Source organism: Microcaecilia unicolor, chromosome 7 (genome assembly GCF_901765095.1).
Source record: "Microcaecilia unicolor chromosome 7, aMicUni1.1, whole genome shotgun sequence".
Lineage (NCBI taxonomy): Eukaryota > Metazoa > Chordata > Amphibia > Gymnophiona > Siphonopidae > Microcaecilia > Microcaecilia unicolor.
The window spans coordinates 128,153,508-128,175,697 of record NC_044037.1 but is presented as its reverse complement, the minus strand read 5'-3'; the positions used below and the strand labels follow the sequence as shown (position 1 = coordinate 128,175,697).

The 22,190-nt window shown below is 45.6% G+C and overlaps 1 protein-coding gene across 1 annotated transcript in view; it reads right to left on the bottom strand.

The window, feature by feature from the left end:
- Positions 1 to 22,190, bottom strand: part of COL18A1 (collagen type XVIII alpha 1 chain) — a 782,170-nt gene that overhangs the window by 3,115 nt on the left and 756,865 nt on the right. The window lies entirely within an intron of this gene.

The window sequence follows — 22,190 nt, the reverse complement described above, 5'->3', positions numbered from 1 at the left end:
TCCAGGGCTCTGTCCTTTCCTGGTTCTCTTCCTACCTCTCCCTCCGCACCTTTAGTGTTCACTCTGGTGGATCCTCTTCTACTTCTATCCCTCTGCCTGTCGGCGTACCTCAGGGTTCTGTTCTTGGTCCCCTCCTCTTTTCTATCTACCCTTCTTCCCTTGGTTCATTAATCTCATCCCATGGCTTTTCATACCATCTCTATGCTGATGACTCCCAAATCTACCTTTCTACCCCTGATATCTCACCTTGCATCCAAACCAAAGTTTCAGCGTGCTTGTCTGACATTGCTGTCTGGATGTCTCAACGCCACCTGAAATTAAATATGACCAAAACCGAGCTTCTCATTTTCCCCCCCAAACCCACCTCCCCGCTCCCCCCGTTTTCTATTTCTGTTGATGGCTCTCTAATTCTCCCTGTCTCCTCAGCTCGAAACCTTGGGGTCATCTTTGACTCTTCTCTCTCCTTCTCTGCTCATATCCAACAGATTGCCAAGACTTGTCATTTCTTTCTTTACAACATCAGTAAAATCCGCACCTTTCTTTCCGAGCACTCTACCAAAACCCTCATCCACACCCTTGTCACCTCTCGTTTAGACTACTGCAATCTGCTTCTTGCTGGCCTCCCACTTAGTCACCTCTCCAGTCGGTTCAAAACTCTGCTGCCCGTCTCGTCTTCCGCCAGGGTCGCTTTACTCATACTACCCCTCTCCTCAAGACCCTTCACTGGCTCCCTATCCGTTTTTGCATCCTGTTCAAACTTCTTCTACTAACCTATAAATCTACTCACTCTGCTGCTCCCCAGTATCTCTCCACACTCATCCTTCCCTACACCCCTTCCCGTGCACTCCGCTCCATGGATAAATCCTTCTTATCTGTTCCCTTCTCCACTACTGCCAACTCCAGACTTCGCGCCTTCTGTCTCGCTGCACCCTACACCTGGAATAAACTTCCTGAGCCCCTACGTCTTGCCCCATCCTTGGCCACCTTTAAATCTAGACTGAAAGCCCACCTCTTTAACATTGCTTTTGACTCGTAACCACTTGTAACCACTTGCCTCCACCTACCCTCCTCTCTTCCTTCCCGTTCACATTGATTTGATTACTTTATTTATTTTTTGTCTATTAGATTGTAAGCTCTTTGAGCAGGGACTGTCTTTCTTCTATGTTTGTGCAGCGCTGCGTACGCCTTGTAGCGCTATAGAAATGCTAAATAGTAGTAGTAGTAGTAGTAGTAATTCTAAAACTGCACCCTGTTCATTCCATTTAACTTACATCTATCACAAGACAGGACTTTCTTTGTGCAATCAAAATTCAATCAAAGATCATTTTCTTAAAAAAAAAAAGATATTTCAAATTTTATGTTGTAATACATTATATAAATTAAAAAAAAACCTAAAATTAAATTATATGTTGCTTCTTACCCCTATACACCACATAGTGAAATACCATTCAAATAAACAAGAGCTGTAACTTAAAGCCTGCGAACCTACTGTAAGGTAGCACTGTTTTCTCTTATTGCCTCTCCTTAGTATTCTATGTTAGTTGCTTTTTGTTCAGCATCTGCTCTTATTGTTCCTTTTCTCAAGAGACTTTACTCATTTCTTGTCTCAGGCTGTAACAAGATAAACAGCCCTATGTACTAAGGGAGCAATTCTGTAACACAGGTGCTAATATTTACAGCACTCACATGTGTAAATATTTAGAATGGAATTTATATTGAGTTGTGTGCACATACACATGACTGCCAAAATTCCACTTGTTATTCTATAAATACCCATATAACTTACATAGTGTGAAGGGGCGGGGCATCCCATATTATCGAAAAAAGATGGGCATTTATTTATTTATTGCATTTGTATCCCACCTATTTGCAGGCTCAAAGTGGCTTACATAGTTTTGTTACACACAGTTAATCCTGGATGTCAGTTATAATTATTGTTGTGCAGAGATTAATTAGGAGGAGAAGTAGAGAGAAGACGGAAGGAATTTAGTAGGTATATTAAATGATGGGTTTTCTTAGACGATGGGTTTTCAGAGGTGGATTAGTACAGTTCTGGGTTTTCATTGTAGGTTTTGTTGAAGAAATATGTCTTGAGGGATTTGCGAAAGATAGTTGTTTCGTTGATTGTTTTCAGGTCTCTAGGTAGTGCATTCCATAACTTCGTGCTCATGTAGGCATCCATCTTTCGTTTCGATAATACGGTCGGGGACGTCCAAATCTTAGATGGTGGGCCTTAGAGATGGGCGACCTCAGTTTTCGTCGATAATGGAAACCAAGGACGCCCATCTCAAAAACGACCAAATCCAAGGCATTTGGTCGTGGGAGGAGCCAGCATTCATAGTGCACTGGTCCTCCTTACATGCCAGGACACCAACCGGGCACCCTAGGGGGCACTGCAATGGACTTCACAAATTGCTCCCAGGTGCATAGCTCCCTTACCTTGGGTGCTGAGCCCCCCAACCCCCCCCAAAACCCACTCCCCACAACTGTACACCACTACCATAATCGTTAGGGATGAAGGGGGGCACCTACATGTGGGTACAGTGAGTTTTGGGTGGGTTTTGGAGGGCTCACATTTACCACAACAAATGTAATGGGGGGGGGGGGATGGGCCTGGGTCTGCCTGCCTGAAGTGCACTGCACCCATTAAAAACTGCTCCAGGGACCTGCATACTGCTGTGATGGAGCTGGGTATAACATTTGAGGCTGGCATAGAAGCTGGAAAAATGTTTTTTAAATTTTTTTTGGGTGGGAGGGGGTTAGTGACCACTGGGGGAGTAAGGGGAGGTCATCCCCTCCGGTGGTCATCTGGTCAGTTTGGGCACCTTTTCGAGACTTGGTCGTGCAAAAAAAAAAGGACCAAGTAAAGTCGGCCAAATGTTCGTCAGGGACGCCCTTCTTTTTTCCATTATTGGCCAAGGATGCCCATGTGTTAGGCACGCCCCGTCCCGCCTTCAGTACACTGCTGACACGCCCCTGGGAACTTTGGTTGTCTCCATGACGGAAAGCAGTTGAGGACGCCCAAAATCAGCTTTCAATTATGCCGATTTGGGCAACCCTGAGAGAAGGACGCCCATCTCCAGATGTGTCGGAAGATGGGCGCCCTTCTCTTTCGAAAATGCCCCTGAAAGTAACATAGTAAATGACAGCAGATAAAAACCTGTATGGTCCATCCAGTCTGCCCAACAAGATAAACTCATTTTACATGGTATGCGATACTTTATATGTATACACCCAAGTTTGATTTGTCCTTGCCATTCTCAGGGCACAGAGTGTAGAAGTCTGCCCAGCATTCTTCTTGTACTATTTATTGATTTATTTTAGCACATTTATATCCCACATTTTCCCACATGTTAGCAGGCTCAAAGTGGCTTACAATGTACTGATTAGGCTAGCGCCAGACCAGTGGTGAAACGGTTACAATTAAAATTGAGAGGATAGAAGGAACAGGGAGAGAAGAAAAAAAACTATAAGTTTTGAAGCTAAAGTCGAAGCCCCTTAAAATGTACACTCAAGCCCATCCATATCTATTCAGTCATGATCAGGGTATAGACCGTAGAAGTCTGCCCAGCACGGGTTTTGCTTCCCAATCACCGGCGTTGCCACCCAATCTCCACTAAGATTCCGTGGATCCATTCCTTTTAAACAGGATTTCTTTGTGTTTATCCCATGCATGTTTGAATTCCATTACCGTTTTCATCTTCACCACCTCCCGCGGGAGGGCATCCCATGTATCCACCACCCTCTCATGGCTGTGTGTCTCTGACCTAGACCATTCGGTCCAGCAGAGGATGGCGGATGTACCTTGCCGGGGGGGATAATCTTTTCGGAGAGAAGGTGGAAGACCTGGTCGACCAGATCAAAAAGCACAATGATGCTATGGCTTCTCTCACCCGCCGGGCACCTTCTGCTACAGCCTCAACCAGGAGGTTTTTATGGGGGACGCGGAGTGCTCCCTATTCCTATGCTAGGCATAGGTACACTCCCTATTCAGGCTCAGCCCCAGCGTGCTCGTTCTTGTCAACAGTGTGCGCCTAAGGCCCCTGCTGCTCCCCAGGAAAAGCAAGGGATGGATTTTTGACTGGCTCCAGCAAAGCATAGCCACAGTAAAAGTGTCCGTACCAGACGACTTGCCGGTTGGGGGGAGGTTAATATTTTTTCACCAAAGGTGGCCTCCGACCACCTCCGACCGGTAAGTTCTTCAAATAGTCTGGTTAGGATACACACTCAATCTGGAATCCAGACCTCCAAATTGCCCACCAGCACAGGCAGGTACTTGCAGAGGAACTCTCCACCCATCTAAAGGCCCATGTGGTCGAACCCGTTCCACAAGGGAAAGAAGGGCTGCGTCCCATCCTAGACCTAAGGGCTCTGAACAAATTCCTAATCCGAGAAAAGTTCAGGATGGTTTCCCTGGGCACCCTTCTTCCCATGATTTAGGAACAGGATTGGCTATGCTCTCTGGACTTACACACACACCTTGATACTTCCAGCTCAGAGGAAGTATCTTTGATTTTGGCTGGGAACACAGCACTTTCAGTACCGCGTACTGCCCTTTGGCCTGGCATCTGCGCCCCAGAGTGTTTACAAAGTGCCTAGAAGGACTCGCAGCGTCACTGCGCAGGCTGGGAGTGCATGTGTTCCCTTATCTCGACAACTGGCTCGGTGAAGAGCACCTCAGAGGACAGTGCTCTTGAGTCCACGTGGATGACTATTCAGATGCTAGAGCTTCTAGGGTTCGTAATATTTATTTATTACATTTGTACCCCGCGCTTTCCCACTCAAAGCTGGTTCAATGCGGCTTACATAGTAAGAGGGGTTACAGAGTGTTGCTAGAGAAAATATAAGTTAAGTATATTAGAATAATAAAAGAGAGGGGGGAAGGGATACAGGATAAGCATAGTGAATTTTGGTGGGAGATGTAATCTGGGTCATTGTCTCCTGGATATGTGTTGGGAAGATCGGTTCTTAGGGTTAGTTTGGGTCATTTGGGTAGGCTTGCTTGAACAGATGGGTTTTTAGTGATTTCCGGAAGGGAAGATATTCACTGATTGAACGGATGGGTCTGGGGAGGGCATTCCAGAGTTGGTTGCCTAAGAAGGAGAAGTTGGATCCATAATAGGTTTTGTACTTCAGACCTTTGCAACTGGGGTAATTGAGGTAAGTTCATGAAGTTTCAGACATGTTTCTGGTGGGAAGGTCAATCAGATTGAGCATATAGCCGGGAGATTCACTGTGATTAATCTTGTGGATTAATGTGTGGACCTTGAAGTTGATTCGTTCTCGGATAGGGAGCCAGTGAAGTTTTTGGCGAAGAGGTGTTGCACAGTCAAATCGTGGTTTACCAAAAATGAGTCTTGCTGCTGTATTTTGGGCAGTCTGAAGTTTTTTCAGAATATGGGTCTTGCAGCCTAAGAAGATACTAGAACGAGAGGACATGAAATGAGATTGAAGGGGGGCAGACTCAGGAAAGATGTCAGGAAGTATTTCTTCACGGAGAGGGTGGTGAACGCTTGGAATGCCCTCCCGCGGGAGGTGGTGGAGATGAAAACAGTAACGGAATTCAAGCATGCGTGGGACAGGCATAAAAGAATCCTGTGCAGAAGGAATGGATCCACAGAAGCTTAGCTGAAATTGGGTTGTGGGGGGGGGGGGGGGGGGGGGAAGAGGGGTTGGTGGTTGAGAGGCTAGGATGGGGGAGGGCAGACTTATACGGGGTCTGTGCCGGAGCCGGTGATGGGAGGCGGGACTGGTGGTTGGGAGGCGGGAAATACGGCTGCACAGACTTATACGGTCTGTGCCCTGAAAAAGACAGGTACAAATCAAGGTAAGGTATACACATATGAGTTTATCGTGGGCAGACTAGATGGACCGTGCAGGTCTTTTTCTGCCGTCATCTACTATGTTACTATATGTATTACAGTAGTCGGCGTGGGTAAGTACCGTAGATTGTACCAAGTTCTGGAATGTTTTCAGGGGGTGATATGGTTTTACGCGTCTCAGTATCCACATCATGTTGAACATTTTCTTTGTAGTGGATTTTGCGTGATTTTCGAGCGAGAGATGGTTGTCTAATGTCACTCCAAGGATTTTTAGGTTGTCAGATATGGGGATTGTGATGTCAGAGGTGTTAAGATTAGTTGGGAGGAGCACGGAGTGTTGAGATGAGAGGATTAGGCATTGTGTTTTCTCTTTGTTCATTTTCATCATAAAGGCATTGGCCCAAGAGGCTAAGATGTTCATGCCCAAGGATACTTTGTCACAGATTTCTGTTAGATTAGATTTGAAGGGAATGAATATGGTGACGTCGTCAGTGTAAATGAAAGGGTTGAGACCTTGCCTGGATAGAGCTTTGGCTAGGCCAACAGGGGTAGGCAACTCCGGCCCTCGAGAACCGCAGGCAGGTCAGGTTTTCAGGATATCCACAATGAATATGCAGCTTACACAATACAAGGGTTATAATAAATGTTAGTAGATCTTACTTCGTTGACCTGCTTCAATTAGACTACTACAAATCTTATACCTAAATCAAAAATACATTGTTCTTTATTACCAAAAACATTACACATCACCATCAAATCCCACATCAAGTCCCATAAAATAAGTCCGTTATGTAGGAGATAAAGTCCACAAATTTCCAACTTTATACAACTCCTGTTGAATGTGATCTTTACTTTCACCATAAATTTTGAACGTGAATAAAATTCACGCTCTCGAAATCTCACAAGTATAATCCAATCCATAGTGGGGGAACTCCTTGGCGTTCCAGGCAATTTTGAAAGGCTGTATAAGGTATGGGTAATATGATGTTTTGGATATGATAAAATTATATTTGTATTAGTATGGATTGTCATTGTAAATGTTTTGTGAAGGGTCTCCTGATGAAGAGATTGAAACACGGCTGGTGTTGAGACCATATGAAAGTGAAGAATGTATGTGAAGACCACGTCTGGTTTGGTCAAGCCTTTAGTTATGCAGTGGAGGTGTAAAAGGAGGATGTTGTTTCCAAATGAGATTTCCTGTTTGAATTTGGATATTAGAGTGAGTAAGACGGTTTCTGTACTGTGGGCTGGATGGAAACCCGATTGCGATTCATGTAGAATGGAGAATCTTTGTATATAGTCGTTGATTTGAGAGGTCACCCTGTTTTCTATCAATTTAATTAGCAAAGGGATGGAGGCGACAGGGCGGTAGTTGGTGACACCACTCGCTGGTTTCTTGGGGTTTTAGGTATTGGTGTGAGTAGTATGTTGCCATGTCCAGTAGGGAATGAACCTTGCTGTAGCAGGAAGTTTAGGTGGGAGGTGAGATCTATAATAAAGCGTTCTGGGGCATATTTCATTAGGTAGTTGGGACATGGGTCAAGGTGGCAGTGAGATTTGGAGAGCTTGGTGACCACCATAGAAACTTCTTTAGTGGTGAGGAGGGTGAAATTTGTCCATGAGCGGTTGGCTGGAATTTCATCTATGTATGGGTCCAGTTCATCAAGAAAGGTATTGATATTTGCACAGTCCTGGGGAATTGTGTTGCAAAGATTGGTAATTTTGTCATTGAAGTATTTGGCCAGTTGGTTAGCAGATGGGTAGTTTGAGGGGGAGGATGTGATTGGGTTGGTGCTAAGAAGATTCTTTATGAGTTGATATTGTTTTTTTATGTCTGTGCCGCTGGTTGTAATTGTTTGTGTGTAGTAGGATCTTTTGGCTCATTTAATGGCATTTTTGTAATTCCTGTGTTGTAGGTGATGTTATTTTTTGATTTACTCCATGTTTTTTCTAGTTTCCTGGTTTGTGATTTTAGGTTTTTAGTAGGTCGTTAAACCATGGTGACGGGTTGCACCTACGTAGAATGTTAGTGCGCAGTGGGGCTATTTCGTCCACTATAAGTTTGCACCTCTTGTCCCATTCTGTGAGGAAGTAATTTGAGTTTGGCTGTGTAGACCAGTTGTTGTTGTAGATTTGTTGCCAGAACCTTTCTTTGTCAATCCGTCCTCTAGTGATGATTTTTACAGGGTCTTGTGTTTTAGGCTGGCCTTTTTTTCGCCAGTGTAGGGATAGTGTCGATTTATGATGATCCGACCAGGGGGTGGCAGACCAGTTGATATCGGATATGTAGATGTTTTGGTCTGTAGAGAATTTGAAAGAGATGATGTCGAGCAAGTGACCTTTGCTGTGGGTAGGTTGTATAGGAGGGAGGTCGAGGTTCCAAAGGTGAAGGAGATCCTTATATTCGCGGGTGTAGGCAGAGTTGGGATCCTCTAAATGTAGGTTTAAGTCCCCAATTAATAGTACATTGGGATTGTTGATGCATGCGTTTGATATGAAGTCCATGAAGGTGGATTAGTTGTTGTTCCAGTTAGTGGGAGGTCTGTAGAATAGGATACAGGTTAGATGGTCACAGAGTGTGGGGCTGTGAAGTCTGATTGAAGCAATTTCAAGTTGTGGTGTAATGGTTTCAGAAATGGGTTCAGCAGAGAAGCTTGATCTGTAGATGAGCGCTATGCCTCCACCTCTTTTTTCTTTTCTGGTCCAGTGTAGGATTTTATAACCAGGGGGGGCATAGATAGAGTATGATGGTGTCTTTTGTGTCACGAACCCAGGTTTCTGTGATGAATAAGAGGTCAAGATTGTCTGACTTGATCCAGTCTGTGAGGATTTCAGTTTTGTTGACTGCTGATCTTGCATTGATGTAACCCACTCGGATGGTTCGGTAGGTTCATCAATTGGGATTGATGGGTGGATATTGGTGAGCTGCCTTGTTATAGCTGTCTTGGGTTTAGGTGAGATTGTTTTTAGTGATGGTTGTCTGCGTGATGGTGGGTTTGTTTGGTTGTTGTCGGTTCGTGGGGGGAGTAATTAGTTTGGTTGTTCTTTTGTGGTGGTGGAGAACTGGTATAACATTGAGTTCCGATGGGGGGGGGGGGGGGCATTGAATGTTGTGTGGATGGACGTGAGTGAGTGGATGATGATGAGTATGTTTAGGAGGAACATGTTGATGAGATATTTTGGTTGTTCGGATGTGTGGATTAGAGGAAAACGGGATGGCAGTAGAGGAAATAGGTTAAATGGCGGGATTAACAAGAGTTGCATCTAATGTATACATTCTGTGAAAATGGGGTTCGGAGCTTGAGACCGCGCCAAGCTATAGTACAATATATGGCATCAAGATGTATATAGCATCAAAATATACAATATATAGTATCAAAATATACACAATCATCAGGATTGGGATTCAGATCTAGGGATCATGTCAAGATATAAACACTCATCAGAGATCAAGATGGAACTGGGATAAAAATGTTACCTTTACAGATCCATAGCTTCGGTGTCAAGATATAAACATTCATCAGAGATCAAGATGGAACTGAGATAAAATGTTACTTTTACAGATCCATAGTTTCGGTGGGGGTAAGTCTCATAGATGTGACCTAAGAAAATCGAAAGATCAAAATCCAAATCGAAATCAGAGACAGAATCAGAATCGAGGGTCGAAATCAACAATCTAGTTCAGAGTATGCTAAATTAAAGTCTGAGATCAGAATATATATAAAAATACGGATATATGAGAAAGGAGCTTGTGCAGACTTGTCTCCTGTTGTTCCGTCTTACTAGTCCGACGGCAGAAGGTTGATGAATGTTCCCATCTAGCGTCCGGGATTCAAACGTGTGGAGCTGGGGTTGGCGGGGGAATCATTCATCCGGATCCAGAGCAAGTACAAGGTGAGTGCACTTAGCACTACTTTCTTATGTTGATTCGCTTCGGTCCTGTGCTTTGGCGATTCAGACAGCGCCACGCGGGCAGGACACAACCATGTGGGGTAGGCCAGATCGGGCCTCTCGATCCTCCCGACCAGCTCTCTCGTCATGTTCATTTAACTCTGCTGGTCTCCAGCTGTCCGTTTCCTTGTCCAACTGTGAGGGATGAACATGCGTTGGGAGCGAGTGGATGAATAGGAAGTCCAGCACCTTTCTCATGTGAGGTTTCTCCAGCAGCTCTCACCTAGTGTGTTGGGGGTGAGTAGATTAACTGGAAGTCCAGTGTCTTTCTCTGGTGAGGTTACTTCAGCAGCCCGCGCCTAACGCCGTTCTACGAGGCTGGGTAGATTTGGACGCTTGGACAGTGCCGCGCAGGCTTTACATGGTCCCTCGTGGGAGATGTTCAAGTGCCTCTCCCTTCACCGGGGTATCGACGTCCTCGTTTGACGCCTCCACTTGACCTCCATTTGGACCTGTTCGGCCGGCAGCCGCCTCCACCGAAGGCTACTCCGAACCCAGGCGCGACTTACTCGGTCACCATGGGCGTCGCTGCCCGATCGACGAGGCTGGGTGAGTGTGGGTGATGTGGTCGGGTTGGGACCACGGTGCTGGCTGGTGGTCGCGTGAGGGTGCGGGATGGCTCACAGGAATGGCCCAGGATGTCCTGGGCTTGTCTGCGTCATCGTTTTACGTTTGTCTGTTGGGTTCCTCGGGTCGGAGCCTGCAGCACCCGGTTGTTGGGTTGCTGTTCTCCGTGACCATGGCCGTAGATCCGTTGGATTATCCCAGTAGTCGGCCGATTCTGACCTGGGTCTACGGAGCTAACTGCTACCATGAATTTCTAGTCCCATCTCACTCCTGTTCAAAAATTGGAGTTCATTGGAGCACTACTGGACATGAAAACAGCTCGGGTTTATCTCTCCAAGACACGGGCAGACAACCTCCTGTCCCTGGTGTCCGAAGTTCGCTCGTCTCAGCAGGTCACAGCTCAGCAGATGTTGAGACTCTTGGGGCACATGGCCTCCACAGTTCATGTAACACCCATGGCACGTCTACATATGAGATCAGATCAATGGACCCTAGATTCCCAATGGTATCAAGCTGCGGGGAATTTGTAGAATGTTATCCAACTGTCCACAGACATTTGCAACTCTCTTCAGTGGTGGACAATCTGGCCCAATTTGACCATGGGACAAACATTCCAAATTCCTCAGCAGCAGAACGTGCTGATGATGGATGCATCTCTCCTGGGGTGGGGAGCTCATGTAGATGGGCTTCACACTCAGGGAGCCTGGTCCTACCAGGAAACGGGTCTTCAGATCAACCTCCTGGAGCTACGAGTGATCTGGAACGGTCTGAAGGCTTTCAGAGATCAGCTGTCCAACCAAATTATCTTGATTCAAACAAACAATTAGGTTGCAATGTACTACACCAATAAGGGGGGGGGGGGGGGGGGACCGGATCTCGCCCTCTGTGTCAGGAAGCCATCCAGATGTGGCTTTGGCCATGCCATTATGGCATGTTTCTCCAAGCCATTTATCTGGCAGGCATAAGTAACAGTCTAGCTGACAGGCTGAGCAGGGTATTTTGCAGGGTATTTTGCAAACTCACGACTGGTTGCTGAATATGGGCGTCGCCTGCAAGATCTTCCGAGTGTGAAGCACCCCCTCGATGGATCTTTTTCCCACTCAAATCAATCACAAGGTCCCTCAGTTCTGTTCCAGGCTTCAGGCCCATGACAGACTAGCGTCAGTTGCCTTTCTCCTACATTGGGGAATAGGCCTTCTGTATGCGTATCCTCCCATACCTCTAGTAGGGAAGACTTTGCTGAAACTCAAGCAAGACCACAGAACCATGATCCTGATTGCACCCTACTGGCCGTGTCAGATTTGGTTCCCTCTTCTTCTGGAGTTGTCCTCCGAAGAACCGTGGAGATTGGAGTGTTTTCCAACACTCAGAATGAGGGGTCGCTTCTGCATCCCAACCTCTGGCTCTCATGGCCTGGATGTTGAGAACTTAGAATTCACCTCCTTGGATCTTTCAGAGGGTGTCTCCCGGGTCTTGCTTGCTTCCAGGAAAGATTCCATGAAGAGGTGTTACTCTTTTAAATGGAGGAGGTTTGCCATTTGGTGTGACAGCAGGGCCCTAGGTCCTCTCTCTTGTCCTACATAGACCCTGCTTGAATACCTTCTACACTTGACAGAGTCTGGTATTAAGACCGACTCCGTAAGGATTCACCTCAGTGCAATTAATGCTTATCATCAGCGTGTTGAGGGTAAGCCTATCTCTGGACAGCCTTTAGTTGTTTGCTTCATGAGAAGTTTGCTTTTGTCAAAGCTCCCTGTCAAACCTCCTCCAGTGTCATGGGATCTCAACATCGTTCTCACCCAGCTGATGAAAGCTCCTTTTGAGCCACTGAATTCCTGCCATCTGATGTACTTGACCTGGAAGGTAATTTTCTTGGTGGCTGTTACTTCAGCTCGTAGGGTCAGTGAGCTTCGGGCCCTAGTAGTGGATGCACCTTATGCTAAGTTTCATCACAACAGAGTAGTCCTCCGCACGCACCCTAAGTTCTTGCCAAAGGTGGTATTTGAGTTCCATTTGAACCAGTCAATTGTCTTGCCAACATTCTTTCCCCGTCCACATGCCCACTCAGCAGCTTTCACATCTTGGATTGCAAAAGAGCACTGGCCTTTTACATGGAGCGGACGAAGCCCTTCTGACAGTCCGCCCAGTTGTTTATTGCTTTTGAACCCAACAGGAGGGGAGTCACCATTGGAAAACGCACAATATCCAATTGGCTACCAGATTGCATATCCTTCACATGCCCAAGCTGGGCTGACTCTTGGGGGCCATGTCACGGCTCATAATGTCACAGCCATGGCTGCGTCGGTGGCTCACTTAAATTCAGCCTCCATTGAAGTGATTTGCAAGGCTGCAATGTGGTCTTCAGTCCACATATTCACATCACACTACAGCCTTGAGCAGGATACCCGACGCGACAGTCGGTTTGGGCAGTCGGTGCTGCAGAATCTGTTTGGGGTTTAGAATCCAACTCCACCCACCTAGGCCTGTTTTATTCTGTTCCAGGCTGCACTCTCAGCTAGTTGTATATAGTTTCAGGTTAATCTACGTTATGTCCTCGCCGTTGCGAGGCCCAATTCACCAATATTTATTGTTTTGGGTGAGCCTGGATGTTAGGGATAAGTTGCGAGTATGATCCAGCCTGCTTGTCCTCGGAGAAAGCGAAGATACTTACCTGTAGCAGGTATCTCTGAGGACAGCATGCTGATTATTCTCACAATCCCACCCACCTCCCCTTGGAGTTGTTTATTTGTTTATACTTCTAGACTTAACTAAGGTATGTGCTTGCACTGCAGAGAGGAAGTCAGTGCGTGCTGCACGTGCGCCAGAAGGCTCTAACAAAGTTTTTTTTAAATTGCTATGGCAAATGCCGGTTCCTGGGCCGACACGGACATCGACCCAGTTGTGAGAATAATCAGCCTGCTACAGGTAAGTATCTTCGCTTTCCTGACATTACTCCTGAGTCTGCCCCACTTCAACCTCAATTCATGTCCTCTAGTTCTACTGCCTTCCTGTCTCCGGAAAAGGCTAGTTTGCGGATTAATATCTTTCAAATATTTGAACATCTGTATCATGTCACCCCTGTTTCTCCTTTCCTCCAAGGTATACATGTTCAGGTCGGCAAGTCTCTTCTCGTATGGTTTGCAACGCAAATCCCATACCATTTTTGTAGCTTTTCTTTGCACCGCTTCCACTCTTTTTACATTTTTAGCAAGATACGGCCTCCAAAACTGAACACAATACTCAAGTATTGTGTTCAGTTTTACATAAAACTTACAGAATACTGAATGTTACATAGGACCTGCCACACACTTAGGTGCTCACACTTACACCAGCTCTATGGCTAGCATAAATGCTTGTGCTTAAATGTTAGGCACGTATATACCTAGTCAGGCTAGTATTCTGTAAAGGAAAGTAGGTGCCTACATTCCTTTATAGCAAGGGTACTCAACCCTGTTTCTTGGGACACACCTAGCCAATCAGGTTTCCAGGATACCTACAATGAATATGCATGAGATAAATTTCCATACCATGGAGGTAGGGCGTGCAAATCTCTCTCATGCATATTCATTATGGGTATCCTAAAAACCTGACTGGCTAGGTGTGTCCTGAGGACTGGGTTGAGAACCCTTGCTTTATAGATTAGGACTGTTTCAGGCACCCTCCAGGTACCTAATTGTAGGCACTAAGTACATAAGTAATGCCACACTGGGAAAAGACCAAGGGTCCAGCGAGCCCAGCATCCTGTCCACGACAGCGGCCAATCCAGGCCAAGAGCACCTGGCAAGCTTCCCAAACGTACAAACATTCTATACATGTTATTCCTGGAATTGTGGATTTTTCCCAAGTCCATTTAGTAGTGGTTTATGGACTTGTCCTTTAGGAAACCGTCTAACCCCCTTTTAAACTCTGCTAAGCTAACTGCCTTCACCACGTTCTCCGGCAACAAATTTCAGAGTTTAATTATGTGTTGGGTGAAGAAACATTTTCTCAGATTTGTTTTAAATTTACTACACTGTAGTTTCATCGCATGCCCCCTAGTCCTAGTATTTTTGGAAAGTGTGAACAGACGCTTCACATCCACCTGTTCCACTCCACTCATTATTTTATATACCTCTATCATGTCTCCTCCCCTCAGCCGTCTCTTCTCCAAGCTGAAAAGCCCTAGCCTCCTTAGTCTTTCTTCATAGGGAAGTCGTCCCATCCCCGCTATCATTTTTGTCACCCTTCGCTGCACCTTTTCCAATTCTACTATATCTTTCTTGAGATGCGGCGACGAGAATTGAACACAATACTCAAGGTGTGGTCGCACCATGGAGTGATACAATGGCATTATAACATCCTCACACCTGTTTTCCATACCTTTCCTAATAATACCCAACATTCTATTCGCTTTCCTAGCCATAGCAGCACACTGAGCAGAAGGTTTCAGTGTATTATCAACGACGACACCCAGATTCCTTTTTTGGTCCGTAATTCCTAATGTGGAACCTTGCATGACGTAGCTATAATTCAGGTTCTTTTTCCCCACATGTATCACCTTGCACTTGCTCACATTAAACGTCATCTGCCATTTAGTCGCCCAGTCTCGTAAGGTCCTTCTGTAATTTTTCACAATCCTCTCCCGAGTTAACGACCTTGAATAAATTTGTGTCATCAGCAAATGTAATTACCTCGCTAGTTACTCCAATCTCTAAATCATTTATAAATATATTAAAAAGCAGCGGTCCTAGCACTGACCCCTGAGGAACCCCACTAACTACCTGACCCCTGAGGAACCCCACTAACCACCCTTCTCCATTGTGAATATTGCCCATTTAACCCCACTCTCCGTTTCCTATCCTTCAACCAGTTTTTAATCCACAATAGGACTTTTCCTCCTATCCCATGACCCTCCAATTTCCTTTCTAGCCTTTCATGAGGTACCTTGTCAAATGCCTTTTGAAAATCCAGATACACAATATCAACGCGCTCCCCTTTGCCAACATATTTGTTTACTCCTTCAAGGAATTGAAGTAAATTGGTCAGGCAAGATTTCCCCACACAAAAGCCGTGCTGACTTGGTCTCAGTAAGCCATGTCCTTGGATGTGCTCTGTAATTTTGTTTTTGATAATGGCCTCTACCAGATCTCCCCTGGAACCTTTTTTAAAAATCGGCGTTACATTGGCCACCCTCCAATCTTCCGGTACCACGCTCGATTTTAAGGATAAATTGCATATCACTAATAGTAGCTCCGCAAGCTCATTTTTCAGTTCTATCAGTACTCTAGGATGAATACCATGCGGTCCAGGAGATTTGCTACTCTTCAGTTTGCTGAACTGTCCCATTACGTCCTCCAGGTTTACCGTGAAGTCAGTAAGTTTCTCCGACTCGTGCGCTTGAAATACCATTTCCGACACCGGTATCTCACCCAAATCTTCCTCTGTGAAGACCGAAGCAAAGAATTCATTCAATCTCTCCGCTACGTCTTTATCTTCCTTGATCGCCCCTTTTACCCCTCAGTCATCCAGCGGCCCAACCGATTCTTTTGCCGGCTTCCTGCTTTTAATATACCGAAAACATTTTTGCTATATTTTTTTTGCCTCTAATGCTATCTTATTTTTGTAATCCCTCTTGGCCTTCTTTATCTGCGCCTTGCATTTGCTTTGACACTCCTTATGCTGCTTCTTGTTATTTTCAGACGGTTCCTTCTTCCATTTTCTGAAGGCATTTCTTTTAGCCCTAATAGCTTCCTTCACCTCACTTTTCAACCATGCCGGCTGTCTTTTGGACTTCCGTCTTTCTTTTCTAATTCGTGGAATATGTTTAGCCTGGGCCTCCAGGATGGTATTTTTGAACAGCAGCCATGCCTGTTGTACAGTTTTTACCCTCTCAGTTGCCCCCCCTAAGTTTTTTTTTAACTGTTCTCATTTTATCATAGTCTCCTTTTTTAAAGTTAAACGCTAACGTATTTGACTTCCTGTGTATAGTTACTTCAAGGTTGATATCAAAACTGATCATATTATGATCACTGTTATCAAGCGGCCCCAGTACCATAACGTCCCTCACCAGATCATGCACTCCACTAAGGACGAAGTCTAGAATTTTTCCTTCTCTCGTCGGCTCCTGCACCAGCTGCTCCATAAAGCTGTCCTTGATTTCATCAAGGAATTGTACCTCTTTAGCGTGTCCCGATGTTACATTTACCCAGTCTATATTTGGATAATTGAAGTCACCCATTATTATCACATTGCCCATTTTGTTTGCGTCTCTGATTTCTTTTATCATGTCTGTGTCCAACTGCTCATCCTGGCGAGGCAGACAGTAGTGCACTCCTATCACCGTCCTTTTCCCTTTTATACATGGAATTTCAACCCACAATGATTCAAAGGTGTGATTTATGTCCTGCTGAATGTGTAATCTATCTGAGTCAAGACTCTCGTTAATATACAATGCTACCCCTCCACCAGTCCGGTCCACCCTATCACTACGATATACTTTGTACCCCGGTATGACAGTGTCCCACTGGTTATCCTCCTTCCACCAGGTCTCAGAGATGCCTATTATATCCAATTTTTCATTTAGTGCAATATATTCTAACTCTCCCATCTTATTTCTTAGACTCCTAGCATTTGCATATAGACATTTCAGAGTATATTTGTTGTTCCTATTTGCATGATGCTTAGTACTTGACACTATTGATTTGCCATCTTTTGTCTGATTTTTAGTTGTATTTAAGGGCACCTGGCCTACCACGGTCTGTTGTGCAACCTCACTATCCAGAAACCCTATCTTCCCTGTTTGTGAGATATCCTTGCAAGATACCTTATCCTGAATCATGCACTTTTGAGCAACTGTCGGCCTTCCCCCCATTTCTAGTTTAAAAGCTGCTCTATCTCCTTTTTAAATGGCGACGCCAGCAGCCTGGTCCCACCCTGGTTAAGGTGGAGCCCATCCTTTCGGAATAGGCTCCCCCTTTCCCAGAATGTTGCCCAGTTCCTAACAAATCTAAAACCCTCCTCCCTGCACCATCGTCTCATCCACGCATTGAGACTCCGAAGCTCTGCCTGTCTCTTGGGCCCTGTGCGTGGAACAGGTAGCATTTCAGAAAATGCTACCCTAGAGGATCTGGATTTGAGCTTTCTACCTAAGAGCCTAAATTTGGTTTCCAGAACCTCTCTCCCACATTTTCCTATGTCATTGGTACCCACATGTACCAAGACAGCCGACTCCTCCCCAGCACTATCTAAAATCCTATCTAGGTGACGCGTGAGGTCCGCCACCTTCGCACCAGGCAGGCAAGTCACCAGGCGATCCTCACGTCCACCAGCCACCCAGCTATCTATATGCCTAATGATCGAATCACCTACAACGGCTGTCCTAACCTTTCCCTCCCGAGCAGCACTTGGAGACATATCCTCAGTGCGAGAGGATAGTACATCCCCTGGTGGGCAGGTCCTGGCTACAGGAGTACTTGTACTTCCTACTTCACCAGGGTGATGCTCTCCTTCTAGGAGACCTCCCTCCTCCAAGGTAGCACAATGGCTACCAGACTGAAGGTGGGACTTCTCTATAACATCCCTGTAGGTCTCCTCTATGTTGTGACAAGGCTACATCCCAGATGTATAAAAATAAAGTAGCAAAACCCTGAACTACATCTCCCAGAATGCATTTCCAGTCCCAGCAGTGAGATCCCAGGGGATAGGCAAGCTGGCCCTATACCGTCTCTCACCACAAGAGGGAGGGAGAATGAAGGAGCCCAGTTCCCCTGGACCCACAATCAGTATATCATGCTGCCCACCTGTAATAGGAGGGGTGGGGTGAGAAGCAGGAGGAGGATTGGAGGGATTGGATGGAAAAGGGGGGTTAATCAGGCTGAGCAAGGAGAAGAAACGAGAAGGGAATGAGAGCTTGAGAGCCTGGGGAGAGCAGCACCTGAAGGTTTGAAACTATATTGTTTTGGAAGGTATTTTGAGTTAAACCCTGCTTAAAGAATGAAGCCTGTTTTCTTTTGGGAGACTGGTTTGCTGTGGGGAAACCCTGACTGTTGGGGGAGGTTGCTGGAAGAGTTACAAGCCTGGTTCCCCCCAAGCTGCACCCTGATTATTTTGGAAGGACTATGTGGAATCTGAAAGACTTGTTTGGGCAGGAGGGGGAAACCCTGCTTGGAGGCAAGTACTGATTTTGCTACTGACTTTGAAAAGGAGGGATTTTCAAAGGACTATTGCAGCCCTTCAAGAAAGGGGCAGAGACTCTGTGTTTGCTGGCTTGTACCCTAAGAGAGGCAGAACAGCCCTGCCGGGAAAGCCCTAGCCCAGGGCTCTGGACTGAAGTGTTTGTCATTAACTTGGAAAATAAAAGAATATTTTAAAGTATCCACTGGTGGCAATTTGTGGAGATCTGTCTAGTCGGGGGAGGCGGCTTCCTCCCCTCACATACTGGAACAGCGGGCCCTTTTACAATGTATATCTCTGTCTCCCTCAGCTCCACCAAGTCTGCTACTCTAGCCTCAAGAGAACAAGTTCTCTAAGAGCTAGGAGCTCTTTGCATCGGGCACACACATATGACATCTCACCAACTGGGAGATAATCATACATGTGACACTCAACGCAAAAGACTGGATAGCACCCCTCTCGCAGCTGGATTGCTGACTCCATCTTAGTGTTTTTGAGTTTTTCAATAATTTAAAACTTGCTACAGTATTAAGGATATTAGCCTAATATAAAGTGTCTTTTAGTTTTTATAGTATATTGTATGATTTATTTAGTGTTTCCTTCTTAGATGGTAATGAAATGTATTTAAAACTCTGTAAGAGCACTCCTTGCTTGTTACCCTAATTACAATAACTGACTATAAATGAAGAGTTGGCCTAGGGGTGGGTGGAAGACTAAACTAGATCCTGCAGTGCCTGTTAGATTCTATCTGTTAATGCTGTGGTACAAAGCTTTTAAAACTAAGTGGAAAAGATTATGGAGATTAGTTGTTAAAATGTGCTTTTTATATTTTTATTTTGCCTAACACTAACCTACAATTCCTCCTTTAAACCCCAATCTTTAAGTTCCCAAAGAACAAAGCAAAGTAGCGTTCACTTACCAGAGAAATGTCCTCTTCTCTCAGAACTTCTAAGAAAGAAAATTCAGTGGGACCTTTCCTCTTTATATAGTTTTGAATCTAAGGGGCCTCTTTTAAACAAGCTCTTTGAAGCTGACTCAGCAACCTATGCAAGTATTCTACTTCCCCACACCTTAATTAACACTTAATTGAGGTCGCTGGATGAGCTACCTTTCCAGCAGCCAAGGAACAGAAAATAACTGCCTTTTAGAACAATTAACACTTAATTGAGGTCTGTTATAGAATTGCCCCTTGAGGTAATTCTATAATTCTATGTGTGTAAATGCTGGCGTTCTAATCAGTTACAACTGTATATGAACACATATGCACATAAATAGCAATTTACAGCTCTGTGTTATTCTGTAAGTTTGTGTTAATATTCAATGGTGTGTACTTTTGCAGGTGACATTCACACAGGCAGGGCAGACGTTTACACACATACATTATAAACTACTTTAATCTTTGCATATGCTTTCACAATCTGGGCACAATCATTTATACAAGCTCTATGGCTGGTTAAATGCTTGTACCTAAAATATAGGTGCATATTTCAGCTACTATACTATCATTCTGCAAAGAAATGTAAATGCCTACTTTTCTTCATAGAACAGGATCCAAATGGACATATTCTTGGTTTAGTAAACAGGGCCCATGAATTTCCTATATAATAATTTGCACCATGAACGTTCCATGAAGCTGCCTGGGCCCGTGCCTCCATTCTGATTGGCTGTGCCTGGGACTGAAGCATCAGATGACGTCATCCAGAGAGCCCAAGCAACAGCAGAGCGGGCCCAGGCAGCTTCATTGAACGTTCATGAAAAATAAAAGCTAAGAAAAAGAAAGGACAAAAACCAACCCCCCCCCCCCCCCCCAAGAAAAGCAGATTAAAAGAGCTTTGCTTGCTTGACCTCCCGCAGGCCACCTGAACAGCAGCGCTGCCTCCAAACCCTCACGAGCACACGCACAAAAAGCAGGTTCCAGCGTGCGCGGAGCTCAGCGGGCTGCTACAGGATGCCGGCAGTGCAGCAAACACTGAGCAGGAGGGAGCAGAGGAAGACTCCCTGGCTCACGAGTCGCTCTCTCCTGTGCCGCCTTGAACCCTTCATGCGCCAATGGCCGTCGCCGCTGCTACTACCCCGCGCTTCCATATCACAGGGTGCAGCCCAGGGTCCCCGGCTTGGCGCCCACACATCCCTCTAGGCAGCGCGATACCGGCCGCAGCCTGGGCCCCTGAGAGGCATTGCGGGGCTGCAAGCGTCATGCACTACTCTCTCGACTGCAGGACTCGACATAAGACGCACACCTCTCCCTCCCGTTGAGTTCCAACTGCGGTGCCGGATGGAGCACAATCTGTCAGTGCCTCCTGCCATTTTCCAAGTCGGATGAGTACTGCACAAGCGCCCCGCTACCCCCACTCAGCTGTCTCAAGGGCTCTCCCGTCCCCCAATACCCTGGAGGGAGGGAGGGGGGGAGACCCTGAAACTCGGACGGAGGAGACCCTGAAAGTCAGAGGGAGGGAGGGGATGACCATGGCACTCAAACAGAGGGAGGGGGGACGACAATCCTGGAACAGGGAGGGAGGGAGAGAGAGGGGGCCCTGGGACACATTCTCACACACACACACTCTCTCTCTCACAGACACACTCGTACCCAATCTCACTCTCTCTCACACACACACACACACACTCGCACATTCACTCTCCCTCACACAGTGACTATCACACACACTCTCTCAAACAAACACACTCTGAGGAAAACCTTGCTAGCGCCCGTTTCATTTGTGTCTGAAACGGGCCTTTTTTTACTAGTTATTATATATTAGGATTGCTTTGCTAAATAAGTCACTTAGGGGCCCTTTTACCAAACTGTGGCCTTAGTGAATGCTTATGCAGGTCATTCCCATGCACTAAGGCCATTTTCTATTTTTTTGAGTTTATGGTCATACGCTAATTTTCCCATTGATGCTTGAGCCCCTACCGTCACCTTGTAGGCAGTTAGAGCTCATTTGCTAACTGGTTAGCATGCAGTGATATAGCTGCGCTAACCCATTAATGCAGTACAGGACTCCTCTCTGCCCCAAGCGCATGCAGATGCCAAAATTATTGCATTTTTCTGAATGCTGATTGAGGAAGGAGCTTTGTGAGTCAGAGATTTGTTACTGCTGCCTGTTTTACTGCGACACTGCTGCTGTTACATAGCCACACTGGGCACTTCTGATCAATCAATCGTTTTCTACAAGACAGTGGTCTGCTCTGTTTTGTCTGGACTATCTCAGATTGCTGCCTCTGTTTTGTTCTATTATTTTATGTTTCAACAGTTTTTATTGATGACAAATCAGAAAATACAACTTTACTATAACACATTAATAGCTTGTTTGACATGAACTCCACAGATACCCATCCTTATTGATAGTCATCAAACTTTAACATTTAACCCCTCCCCCCTTCACCTATTAGTTCCAACATTTATTGATGACACTTCCAAGAGGTATTTCCATTAACCTAAATACATTGATGTTCAAAATGTCATGACCTCTTGATTAATTAGAGATTGTAGTTTGTCATTAAACTTTAACCATTTATCCTTTCCCCCCCTCCCCATTGAGCTCAACATTGGTATCAACAGTGGTACATGAGATGCCAACATATTTTGATTATATATATTACACAATCTAGCTTATCATATAGTTGCATACTTAGAATTATTCATCAACTTTAATCTCTTTCCCCCCTTCCCCCCCCTCATCTCCTTAATGTTCTACA